Source organism: Neovison vison, chromosome 5, assembly GCF_020171115.1.
Source record: "Neovison vison isolate M4711 chromosome 5, ASM_NN_V1, whole genome shotgun sequence".
Lineage (NCBI taxonomy): Eukaryota > Metazoa > Chordata > Mammalia > Carnivora > Mustelidae > Neogale > Neogale vison.
Genome location: NC_058095.1, coordinates 63,013,648 through 63,026,415, shown reverse-complemented (window position 1 = coordinate 63,026,415; position 12,768 = coordinate 63,013,648). Strand labels below are relative to the sequence as shown.

Sequence of the window (12,768 nt, the reverse complement as noted above, 5' to 3'; positions counted from 1 at the left end):
TTTCATGTAGGAAAATTAAACATTTTTTTAAAGATTTTATTTATTTATTTGACAGACAGAGATCGCAGGTAGGCAGAGAGGCAGGCAGAGAGAGAGAGAGAGAGAGAGAGAGAGAGGAGGAATCAGGCTCCCTCCTGAGCAGAGATCCAGATGGGGGGCTCAACCCCAGGACCCTGTGATCATGACCTGAGCCGAAGGCAGAGGCTTTAACGCACTGAGCCACCCAGGCACCCCAAATTAAACATTTTATAAGCAGGATTGTAAAGGTGAGAAATGGAGGTAAAAGTCCAGATGCTTCACAGGAACAGCACCTTTCCTTTGGTATTGGTGGCTGGCTGGGATGAGATGAGGCTCTGGATACCAGGGGAAAGGATTGAGAACCATCTAGACTTGTTCGGAACAGATTTATGGAAAGAAAGCAGACTTGCTGGTTACAGAGCCCTGGGTTCTAATCCCCATGCTGCTAACACCCAGCAACCTAACATTGGACAAGGCAACCATTGCCTCAGAGTCAGTTTTAGTCCAGAGGATTTCTAGTGTTTCTTCCAGTTTTAATATTCTCTGCAACTGGGATGTACTGCCATCACATTGACATGAATCTGCTGCTGGGTTTCCCCAGACAGAATCAGCATATCCACAACATGTGGGTCAGCCTCAAAGCTCAGGAACTATCACGCCATTTGCAACTTTCTCTCTAGTCAGCTCTTCTGCTCATTTCCCTTTAATGGCCTTGGCTCAAAATATGCAGCTTGTGGGGAAGGGACAGGAAATTGCACAAACCCTCAGATGATCCTGGGTGTCTGGGGTTGGCAGAGTGGCAGAAAGGCAAGAACATGGCTTTTAGAGCCTGATGGGCTTGGCTCTGATCCTAGATCTGTCCCTCACCAGCTGCATGACTTTGGATGGGCTCCTGAAACTCACTGAGTATCTGTCTCCCCCTCTGCAGAATCTATCTGCCTTTCTCCTGGACTGTTGTGACCATCAACACTAAACAAATATATACTTTTACTCATTATAATAACATAATCCAGTGAGTATAAATATACAATGCTTAATCAAAGCCTTGCATTTAGGAAGTGCTACAGAAGTATTTGTTGATTAAAGGAATATGCAATGTGGGAGAGAGAAAGGAACACTCCTGTGTATTGTTTGTGGGGTTTTGGTTTTAAATACTACAACACTTTTGGAGGCCACCTAGCACTATTTTTTCAAGAGCTTTAAAATTTGCAAGTCTTTTAAGCTGGCAATTCTAGTTGAAAGATTTTTTTTTTCCCCTAAGAAAATAACAAGGGGGCACCTGGGTGGCTCAGTTGGTTGAGCGTCCAACTCTTGGTTTCAGAACATGATCTTAGGGATATGGAACGGAGACCCTGCTCAGGATGGAGTCTGCTTGGGATTCTCTCCCTCTCTCTGCCCCACCCCCCAAATAAAGAAGTAAATCCAAATTAAAAAGAAAAGAAAGGAACCAGGCAAAGAATATATAAGGATATTTGATACCATAGTGTTTATAATAGTGAAGAAACTGACAACATTCTGAATGCACACTAATGGGGGATTGTGCAACCGAAGTATGGCTCACCCTCAGTGGGTACGTGTAGCTACAGCACATGCTGGAAGAACATTTGGTTTAGAGAATAGGCCTTGATGTCTGTGATGAATTGAAGACTGGCCAGATGCTTGCTGGGTATGTGGACTTTGGCAAGTTTACTCAAAGTTCTCAAAACATTAATTTTTCCATTTGTAAAGTAATTATAATGGTGCTGATCTCCTTGGGCCAGCGAAAAATTGACAAATAGTTAGGACAGTTGCTGGTAGGCCACCAGGGCCCCAAAATGGCAAGAATGAGCAATTGACACAAAAAGGTGAAATGCATGCAGTAAAATAATGCAAGCTAAAAAACCCATATGATCACATTGTTGTGAAAAATACACCTATACGTAGAATGTATGGAAAAGTTTTGGAAAGATATATGCAGACGTGTTGATGGCGGTTATCGCAGCGAGGGTGTTGTGGATGGGTTTTGATTTCTTTTTGTTCGTGGGCATTTTCTGTTCGCTACTGTGTAATAGGATCATTCCTGCAGTAAAAGCACATTCAGATTATGGGTATGTGTATGGTGTAATATCTATAGAGTATTTGGGAAAGGATTTTTGTACTGTTTGGTATAGTTTGATGATCTTTCCTTTTTTAAAAAATTTTCGGATTTTTAATAAATTAACTCCATCAGTGAGAAGCATAGAGAACTCATGCCATTGGCAATCAGATTCTTTCTTTTCTGGGAACCATAAATATTAGGGAAGGAAGATAGATGTACTACTCTAGCAGAGCTCCCTCCATGTGGAATTATTAGTTTGATGATTTTTCAAAAAGAGAGATGACCTGATGGTCAGATTTAATTAGTCTAATCAAGATTTATCAGAAAAGATGGGTGCTTGGGTGGTTCAGTGGGTTAAGCCTCTGCCTTAGGCTCAAGTCATGATCTCAGGGTCCTGGGATCGAGCCCCGCATCAGGCTCTCTGCTTGGCAGGGAGCCTGCATCCCCTCCTCTCTCTCTGCCTGCCTCTCTGCCTACTTGTGATCTCTGTCAAATTAATAAATACCATCTTTAAAAAAAAGGTTTATCAGAAAAGAGTCAGCTCTGTCCCTTTTGGATGAGCTTGCATTATATTCCCATCAAGGGATTTTGTATACTGACTCCTTGGGTGTGGCTAGGAATGCAGGATTGGAGTCATGACCTACAGTACTCTTTGGGACATCACCAATGGTAAAAACAGTAACCAACATTTATTAAGCACTGACTGTTTACAGGCACGCTGCTAAGCATTTCCCATGAACTGTCCATTCGCAACAAGCCTGTATTATGAAGCTCTTTTTTACCATTATTATGTGGCTTAGGACATAGAACCATGGATTATCTTACCATAGGCTAAAATGTGTTTAACTCAGTGTTTTAACATAGGTTTAAAAAAATGCCCAAAGTTTCATGACCACTAAGCGCTACGACCAGGAGCTACAATATTCAAATATACTGTCTCCCAGCTAGAGAATTCGGACCTTGACAATACCCAAAAACACTTTTCAGCGACCAGCCTCCTTAGTCGATGAGATCATGTGTAAGTTTTTTTGTCAATAAAATGGCGACATTAATGGTGCCCATTGTGAGGAATCCATGAGCAAGTGCATTACTCAGATGGAGTAATATTGGTGTACTGTATATTTTGGCACTGTTACCCACTGAGCTATTTAGCAGAATCCTTCCCAGCAAGGATCCAAGGGACCACCCCAATAAACCAGCACTGAAATGTCAGGTTCCCCGATTTGCTATCTTCGTGCTCTCTTTTCCCAGACGTCATGATGACAACATTTCAAACAATGAAAATGCAAACTCTGGTTGTATGTGGTCCTTCTTTTGCTTTCCTGTGATGGAACTGACCACTACCATCACCCTTGTGTGATCCTTCAAGCAGGCTTGCCCTTTCCTTTCTTCAGGGACAGCTCAGATGTTAATAAGGATGATGATAATGACCATCTTCAATATTTTGGTAATTTCAATAACCCCCTTTGCTGGAGTTAGGTACACTTAGTCGTTAGTGCTTGAAAGTGTCTATTAACTATGTTATTTATCATTTTTCTTATTTTATCTTCCTCAACTATTATCTTGTCATACATTTTGGAGTGACAAACTTTTTCTTGTGATGAGATACAGCATTATTAACCATAGTCCCCATGTACTACACACAGTGACAGTTTTTTCCTGCATACATTTTAGTTTGCAAATTCAACCTTAAAACAAGTTAATTCCTCTCTAACAAGATAGAATTGTGATGTGGTTGAGCTGCCACCTGACAGCAGCTCTCTGAATCCACAATCCAGACTGCAGGGCAGGCGTGTTATTTAGGATTTATCTAGAGATTAAGCAGCCATGTAGGACACAGTGAATCATATCTTCTGGCTCTGGGTCACACGGGTGTTGCCACATGCTATGTAAACATTAGCCTTATTCCAGTCTCCTAGGGGAAGACTGTTAAGCTTCATAACAAGAAAACTATGTTAAAATCCAGTAGAAATAAATTATTGCAAAAGCGAAAAGGCAATATGCTCAGAAACATCTAGAAACTCTCAGATATCTGGATTTATTATCCTAATGAATACTAGCAGTGTTTTCAAGGTTTCATCCAATTTTTTTTTTCTTCTCAAATGAGAACTGGTGGAATTGCTTCTACCCCAGAATAGGGTCCTCTCAGTTTGGGGGTGAATCTCCTTTTTTCCACTTCCCTCAATGAAGGTGGGACAATGGGGCAAAGGGTGAGAAGGATTAGCCAGCAATTATCAACCACTTCTTACATGCGAGGTACTGGTTCTGAATCTGAGAACTTTAATATGTTTTAACTCATTGGTAGTCAGCGTTTTTATTAGTCTGATGTCACAGATGACAAAGCTAAGACATAAAGGAGAATTTGCCCACATCATGGCGGAGCCAGGATTTAAACATATGTGATCAGACTCTAAATCCTGCACATTATTCTGTTCCTCATTTGCAACCCTACTGCTCTAAACTGCAATTTCTCCTCATTAATTGTGGACCCCCCATTTGTGAACGGATGTCTGCCAGCTCAAATGTATGTATGTATGTTAAAGATTTTATTTATTTATTTGACAGAGAGAGAGATCACAAGTAGGCAGAGAGGCAGGCAGAGAGAGGAGGAAGCAGGCTACCTGCCAAGCAGAAAGCCTGATGCGGGGCTTGATCCCAGGACCCCAAGATCATGACCTGAGCTGAGGGCAGAGGCTTAACCCACTGAGCCACCCTCAAATATATTTATAACACCTCCATCAATACTCATCGCTGTCGCAGTCTTCTCAGACATGCAGTTGCACAAAGTGGCAAAAACACCTGCGGTTGTCTAAAGGGAGCCAAGGTCACATCTGCCTTCTCGCTGTGGATCTCTGTAGTGCAAGCTGGTGTCCTCTCCGTGGTATAGTTAGTGCCGCATTTTCCGCATTTTTGTTGTTGCTGCTGTTGGTGGTGATTTTGCTGTTTGAGGTGGCTTCCAGGAGCAACACTAAAATGTTGTTTGGTGTTCCCGAGTGCAAGAAAGTTGTGATGTACCTTCTGGAGGACGTAGGTGTGTGGGTGAGCTCTGTGGGGGCATAGGTTACAGCAGTGCTGGCCGAGAATTCAACATGAGCAAATCAACTATATCTCTATCTATCTATCTATCTATAATTTTTTAAAAGATTTTATTTATTTGACAGACAGAGATCACAAGCAGGCAGAGAGGCAGTCAGAGAGAGAGAGGAAGCAGCCTCCCTGCTGAGCAGAGAGCCCAATGTGGGGCTCGATACCAGGACGCTGGGATCATGACCTGAGCCAAAGGCAGAGGCTTTAACCCACTGAGCCACCCAGGCGCCCTCAACAATATATATGAAATAAACTGGCTTTAAACGGGAACACACATAAAACAGGGCTATGTCTTGATTATCTGATGAAAATCTTATCATCAGAGACTCGCAAGAACCCAGTCTTGTATTTCCCCGAGGAGCAATGGTTCAGTATTTACTGATTCAGCGTTCTCAGTGACTTTATAGACGACAACTACCATGAATAATGAGAACCAACTGTATTTATATTGATTGTCCATGTATCTATCAAACTCAATTAAACTTCAACAATATTAAGATGTTTCATTGTGGTGAAAGCTCTCCAGGAGGGTGGGAAAACAATTCTTCAATTGAAATTGTCTCCCTTGCAGAGTTGGGTATCATGGGAGGCTATCATAAACCCCTGGGAGACAATGACCAGTGAAAGACAGCTATTATGAAGATGACAACATTTTGAATCATTTCAGGTAGGCTGGGACAGGCCAGCGAAGTGATTTCTAGTGCAGGCATTAAACCCACATGCCGTTCCCACCCTTCCAACAATAAAAAATCCAGGCTTCATAAAAATTAAATTATATGCCAAAGTCCAGTGGAGATGAATCATTAGAGGAGGAACATTCAAAAAATGTCCTGTACAAGGCAGGAAGGTGAATTCACCACCTAGTTAGGGCCCAAGTATGTCTTATGATATTTATTTTGCAAAAGGTTTGCTCCTGCTGTTTCAAGTTTGACCGCTCAGAGTTGGTTCACTACGATTGAAATTACTGTGTATCATTCAAAGATTTAGACTTGCTCATCTTTGTGGTGATTGGCTAGAGTCTGACCTTGAGACCAACCAGGGTTAATTTTCACAAAGAAATAAACCTGCAGAATTATGTATTTTTACAGTGATAAATAAAACTCAGACATGAATTAGTTTTTTCTTCTTTGTGAAGATGAAGAAATTAAGGCCCTGTCACCCACTGGGCCCCACCAGCTGGTGCACGAGGAAATCTCAGGTCTAGATCCCATGACTTCCATTCAGGATTCTCATTAGCCTACTGTCTCCCTAGAGCTGATGGAACAAATCCTACCTCCTTGGAAAAAAAGAAAGCTAGGGTGTCCTAGCTAGGGTAGATGTGAAAACAGTAGGCTGTCCCCCATTCATCTTCTCTACTCTCTCCAGAGGTGGTCAGCATTTAAGACATCTGAGCTTGGTGAATGCCTGAGTGGCCAAACAATGCACCATTAATCTAGCCAGCCACCTTCTGAGTGCTTGAGATTAGTACCAAATGAGACTAAAAATGTATGCCTCAGTGCAAATCCTTCCAAGCTGGAAGAATCTTTCAAAGCATATCTCACTGGTCCGGGATAGGTTCTTACTCTGTGGCCCTTGACGTAATTGAAATACGTCCATTTACTGATTACTAAGTACCAGATACCGTGCTAAGTATGCCACATTTCCCATCATTTAGTGTACAGAAGTTCTATGATTGCAACATGATCAGCAGCCCGCCGTACAGTTGAGGAAAGTAAAGCACAGGGATGCGTTCATCTTGTAGCTGATGGGTAATTAAAGAGGGCAAATTTGGAGACAGGTGACACACTGCTGTGCCAGTATTTCCTTTCAGCAGCATGGTGTTCTAGATCTGGTATCCAGGAATGTAGGTAGATGAATCTGGCCTTGTAGCTAAACCTCATCTAGCTACTTAACCTCTTGGATCTTCAAGATTCTCTTGGGGATAATAATACCTAACCCCGAGAGAAAGCTGTGCCAGGTATGTCTGTAATTAGAACCGTGTAACACAGTTTTAGGATTACCTAGTGGTGAATCAAAATGGTCCAACACTTATTTCTATGTGTGCATGAGGGAACTGGAGGTGGACATGGGGTGGAGGGAAGAGGGGAAAGATGTCTTTGGGTGGCTGCATGTGTATGCTCTTAATGAAATAACCCTCCCAGCTTTCTAGAGATGGAGTGCTCGTAAGTCCCTGATCATAAAGTCAACTCTTCTGAAAGTGGCACCTTTTCTTGAGAGGGTGTTTGCTTTCCTCCTCCTTGGATAGACCACGCTCCATGAATTCCCAGAATAGTTTCACTAGAAAAGCCAAGATCTGGGACATCTACAATCGACTCTCTGGACTGTGCCTGCGTCCCCTCCCACTGGCTGGAATTTTTTATGGGGAGTTGGAACAAAGGCCATTTTGTGGCGACTCCCTCTGACCCCTGCCCAGAACTGGCTCTCCCGGAATGTACTAATTGCTGCTGAACAAAAGGACGCCTGTGTCCCTCTCTACTCCGCGGCAGCGCACTGATTCTTTATGGTGTTGGTATCAAAACAGCCAGTGTTTCCACTCCGAGGGCTTTTCGCAGCGGCAGAACACAGCACCTTGGTATCCTGCGCTCCCAGGGAAGTGAGTGTGAGGCTGTTGTGGGCAAGAAACGACAGGCTCCGTTTACCTACCAGCCGGTGGAGGAAAACACCTTTGGCTGGTCACAAGGGTCTCTTTTGTCTCTACGGGCATGGGTAGCTGTGACAGACTCCGCGGCCCAACCCCGGTGTGGAAAACCAGTCAAACGTACTATTCAAACGTATTAAAACCACTCAAACATATCAAATCCGCCAGAGGGATGTGGACCTACGAAAGAAACATGGGCCTCCCCAGAGAGGCTTTTAAAAAAGAACAACAAATGAAGGGCATGGAAACGGGGTAGACTGAACTCCTTCGTGAAAGTTTCTTGAAGTTTTAAGTCCGTAACAGCACACAAAAAAGAAGATTGCGTTCCTTTAGTCAGTAAGGATGGAGGGCTGTTCTTGAAGACGGAGGGCAAGACGAAACAGCAGAAAAGCCACCCAGAGGATATTCTGGTGAAAGGCCGCAGATGTACCGAAGGGTGGAAGTCCTGTGCCAGTCTTCTATAAAAACTCAGGCACAGATAGGACTCCTGGGCTCTGTTTGGGGACATAACTTGAGAGCTGCCTTTGGAAGGCAAGGCAGCCCCTTCTCCCAACTCCTACTTCCAGAAGCAATGACTTTGGCATCCTGACTCAGATAGTGAGAGTGAGCACTGGGTGCTAAGAGAGAAGGAGGTGCCCCCAGAGGCTATTGAACCTGAAAAAGAGGGGCACCTGGGTGGCTCAGTGGGTTAAAGCCTCTACCTTCAGCTCAGGTCTACCTACATCCCAGGACCCTGGGATCTGCCGCATTGGGCTCTCTGCTCAGTGGGGAACCTGCTTCCCTTCCTCTCTCTGCCTGCCTCTCTGCCTGCTTGTGATCTCTGTCAAATAAATAAATAAAATCTTAAAAAAAAAAAAAAAAAAGAAACTGCAAAAGAATGGAGACCTGCCCACAGCAGAAAACCCTACCTTATAGTCACCAAGAGCGAAGTGCAGGGAAAGTAAGCCTCATCCACAGACAGACGTGGAGGGAATCCTCAGTATGAAAAGAAGCATAAGAATGACCATTCCAGACAGACGAACTTCAGAAGGAGAACCACTGAGCATGACAGGGTGTATGTGGGGGGAAATCATCCTCCAAGGAAATTGTGAAAATGGAAAAAAACTTTAAGATAAAGATTAATTGATTAATGAATGTCTGATGATGGGTTAATTGGATGGTCAGTAGAAGAATAGCTGAAATAAAAAAAGACCCAAGTAGAAATTCTATAAATTTGAAAGATGATTTTTAAAACTTTTAAAGAATAAAGAATAAATATGTGAAAAATAAATCCATGATTCAAACAGTTGAACCAAGAAATTCTTCTGATTTAAAAGAATTTGGGGGACACCAGGGTGGCTCAGTTGGTTAAGCATCTGACTCCTGGTTTCAGCTCAGGTCTTCATCTCAGGGTGGTGAAATTGAGCCTTGCATCAGGCTCTGTAGTCAGCACAGAGCATGCTTGAAATTCTCTCCCTTCCTTCTCCTTTCTTCACTCTCATGCACGTGCTCTCGCTCTCTGAAATAAAATAAATAAAATCTTAAAAAAAATTAAAAATATGATAAAAACATATTCAGCGGTGTTGGGAAATGTTTCCTGGGGTCAGAGCACCTAGTTCCGGTCCAGGTTCTTCCAGCAGTATGACTTTGGCCAACCCACTGAAACTCCCCGGGCTTCATTTTGGTTTCCTTTTTTGTGATGAAATGAGACTGAACTGTATAATTTTTGAGTTTCCTTAGATTTCTAATATTCTTTGCAGAGCAAGAAGAAGAGGTCAGTGATGAACTTTTTCCAGAAGAAAAGTACAAGTATATATACTTTTCACTTCCTGTGGAACAAAATGTTGGTTCCAGAATAAGATAGAAAGAAAAATAGAGCCACTTGACCTTTCTTCTAGTCCTAAATTCTACTATTTCTTTATTTGTGTAACCGTCGAGGTTAAATTTGGGGTGGTCTATATGTGTGGCTACTGTGAAACCGAAGTAAACCAAGTAAAAATGCACTAATTGTCTCCTTTCTTGAGGTCTTGTGTTGGCCTGAGCCCCTTCTGGTGGATCTAGGAGAGCCTGGGGCATCTCTAACAAACATACCATTCATTAAATATTAGCTTATATTTTAGTTTATATTTAAACCCAAGAACACATTCTTAAATCTCACAGTTATTTTTAATTAAACAAACATCTGAGTGGAAAACAGGTAAAGCCTCCCCTTTGACCCAGTAGCCTCAAGCTCTGGGTCGTGTGATATTTCATAACATACCCTAGTCCCTCTTGACTGATGTCATCACTTGAAGTCCCATGTAAAGAGTCCACAATAATCCATATTGGCTGTTCTGGTTTCCAGGCAGAGGATGATGGCGTGCTTTCTCTTGCCACACCCGATGTCATGCCTGATGGATCTCACCAAGACTTAAGAGCCAAGCATCCCCAGAGAGCTAACACTAAGTAAAAACCAGGTTTCTTATGAGGAAGCAAACTGGTAAGTATCTGAGAAGGGTAGAATCAAATTCTAGCACCATAATATAGTAAATGCTTAACTCTGTACAGACTAATTTAGCTCTAAAATCTTGGTTTTTTTTTCTCCCCTTTAAAATGGGGTTAATAATACTGCCCCCTTTGTACAGGGTTTTTGAATTTCAGTGACATAATAGAGGTGAAGTACACCGTCCTGTGTGGGTCATAGGACCACTCAACATATACTTGCTATTTTGTAGTAATTTTGTCTTAAGCAAATTCAAGTTTCTTAAGGGACTCAGTAAAATTTTATAGATGGAAAATTTTGCAGTCAGTGTGCAAACAAAGTAATTCTCTCATCCATTGCCAAATCCAAGGTTGTAAAAATTTACTACTATGCTTTCTTCTAAGAGGCTTATGGTTTTGCTTTTGTATTTAGGTCGTTGGACCATTTTGGTTAATTTTTGTATACGAAATGAGGTAGGTGTCCAACTTCATTCTTTTGCCTGTAGATACCCAGTGGACCCAGGACAGTATGTGGAAGAGACTGTTTTCTTTCCCATCAAATGATCTTTGCACACCTGTTGAAAATCCTCTGCCCATAGATATGTGAGATTATTTCTGGACTCCCAGTTCTATTTCATAGAGTGTATTTTTCCTTATGCCAGTATGACACTGTCTTGATTACTGTTGCTATGCAGTAAGTTTTGAAATCAAGGAGTGTGAGTCTTCTAAAGTTCTGCATTTTTACTTTTTTTGGGCTATTTTGGGCTCCTGGGGATTCCACATAAATTGGAGGACCGGCTTTTGCATTTCTGCAAAAAGGGCCATTGGAATTTTGAAAGGGATTGCATTGACTCTGTAAATCACTTTGGATAATCTGCCATCTTAACAATAACCAGTCCAGGAATGTGTTTGCTTTCTATTCATTTAGGTCTTGTTTCATTTCTTTCAGTAATACTTAGTGGCTTTCAACTCACAGCTCTTCCACCTCCTTCATTAAAATTATGCCTATGTATTTTATATTTTTGGGTGCTGTTGTAAATGGAATTGTTTTATTCATTATCTTTTCAGGTTGTTCATTGTTGGTGTATGAAATCACAAACGATTTTTGGGTGTTGATCTTGTGCCCTACAACTTTGCTGACTTCATTTGTTGCTCTACAAGTTTTTCTTTGGGTTCTTTGGGACTTTCTGAATATAGGGTCATGTCACTTGTGAATAGAAGTAGTTTTACTTCTTCCTCTCCTATCGGGACACATTTTATCTCTTTTTATTGCCTACCTGCTCTGGTTAGAACTTCTAGTACAATGTTGTGTAGCAGGAGTGAAAGTGGGTATCCTTGTCTTGTACTCTATATTAAGAGGAAAACATGCAGTCTTTCACTATTGAAAGACTATTGAGTGTGATGTTAGTTACAGTAAATGCTCTTTATCCTGTTGAGAAAGTTACTTTCTACTACCAGTTTTCTCAGTGGGTTTTTTTTTTTTTTAAACCAGGGCAGGGTGTTAGATTTTGTCAAATATTTTTATGCATCAATGGAGATGATCATGTGTTTCCCCCCCCCTTTGTTCTATTAATGTAGTGATTTACATCAGTTGCTTCTTAAATATTGAATTACACTTGAATTTCAGGGATGAATTTCTCGATCATGCTGTATAGTATTTTTGTCACATTTGGATTGCTAGCATTTTGTTGAGGAATTTTGCATCTATATTCATAAGGGATATTGGTGTGTGGCTTCCTTTTCTTGTGTTGTGCCCATGCATTATACTCTTACAGTTTACCAAAAATCCAAGCTGCTCCAGACACTAGAAACAAAATTTTTGTCCAATTGGTATATTATTATGCAAAACCCCAGGAAGGATGACAACCAAGATCTGGTTTCCTTGATCACTGTTGTTTCTCAGTGATGATTCTCAAGAAAGATACTGGTTTGTGCAGTGAACATCAAGCATTCAACCCTCATCTCATCTATTGAGTTATGTTCAGAATAGTTGTACCATGTTGTCAAGTGCTTCTCAAACTCTAGTGCACATACAGCTCACCTAGATGTGCCATAAAACTTCGGATTCTGTCCATTTGTCATAAAGGCATACTCTTAGGCTCTGCATTTCTTATAACCTCTCAGGGGATACTGTGGCTGGTGGTCTACAGACCACACTTGGAGCAGCAAGTCTGCGGCCATGGGTTAGGTGGGGGTGAACCCATGCTTGCTTTGATTACTAATTACCTGTGAACAAAATCCTCCCATCATGAAGGCAGCCATGCTAAAGCAAAAATTCTTCAGAGGGTGCTCCAGGACTATGCCTGTATAAGAAGAGCAAGGATTTTGTAATGTGGTGTACTTGTGATATTCACATGATCTAAGCCATTGGTCTGTGCAGTTCAATTTGTTTCTTCTATCCCATTGACAGCAAACACGATCAGGCCATAGCAGCACTGTGCAGCTGATGAAGCTTTCCTACAGCATGTCTAGCTTCTGCTTCTGGTGGTCTATTTTGGAAAATCAAGGC

The 12,768-nt window shown here is 41.8% G+C and overlaps 1 protein-coding gene across 1 annotated transcript in view; it reads left to right on the top strand.

The window, feature by feature from the left end:
- Nucleotides 1-10,243: 10,243 nt before the first annotated feature.
- Nucleotides 10,244-12,768, top strand: part of TEKT3 (tektin 3) — a 54,144-nt gene continuing 51,619 nt past the window's right edge. The window contains exon 1 of the mRNA XM_044250621.1: nt 10,244-10,278. The gene's annotated coding sequence lies outside the window, so the exon portion shown is untranslated. The remainder of the gene's footprint in view (nt 10,279-12,768) is intronic.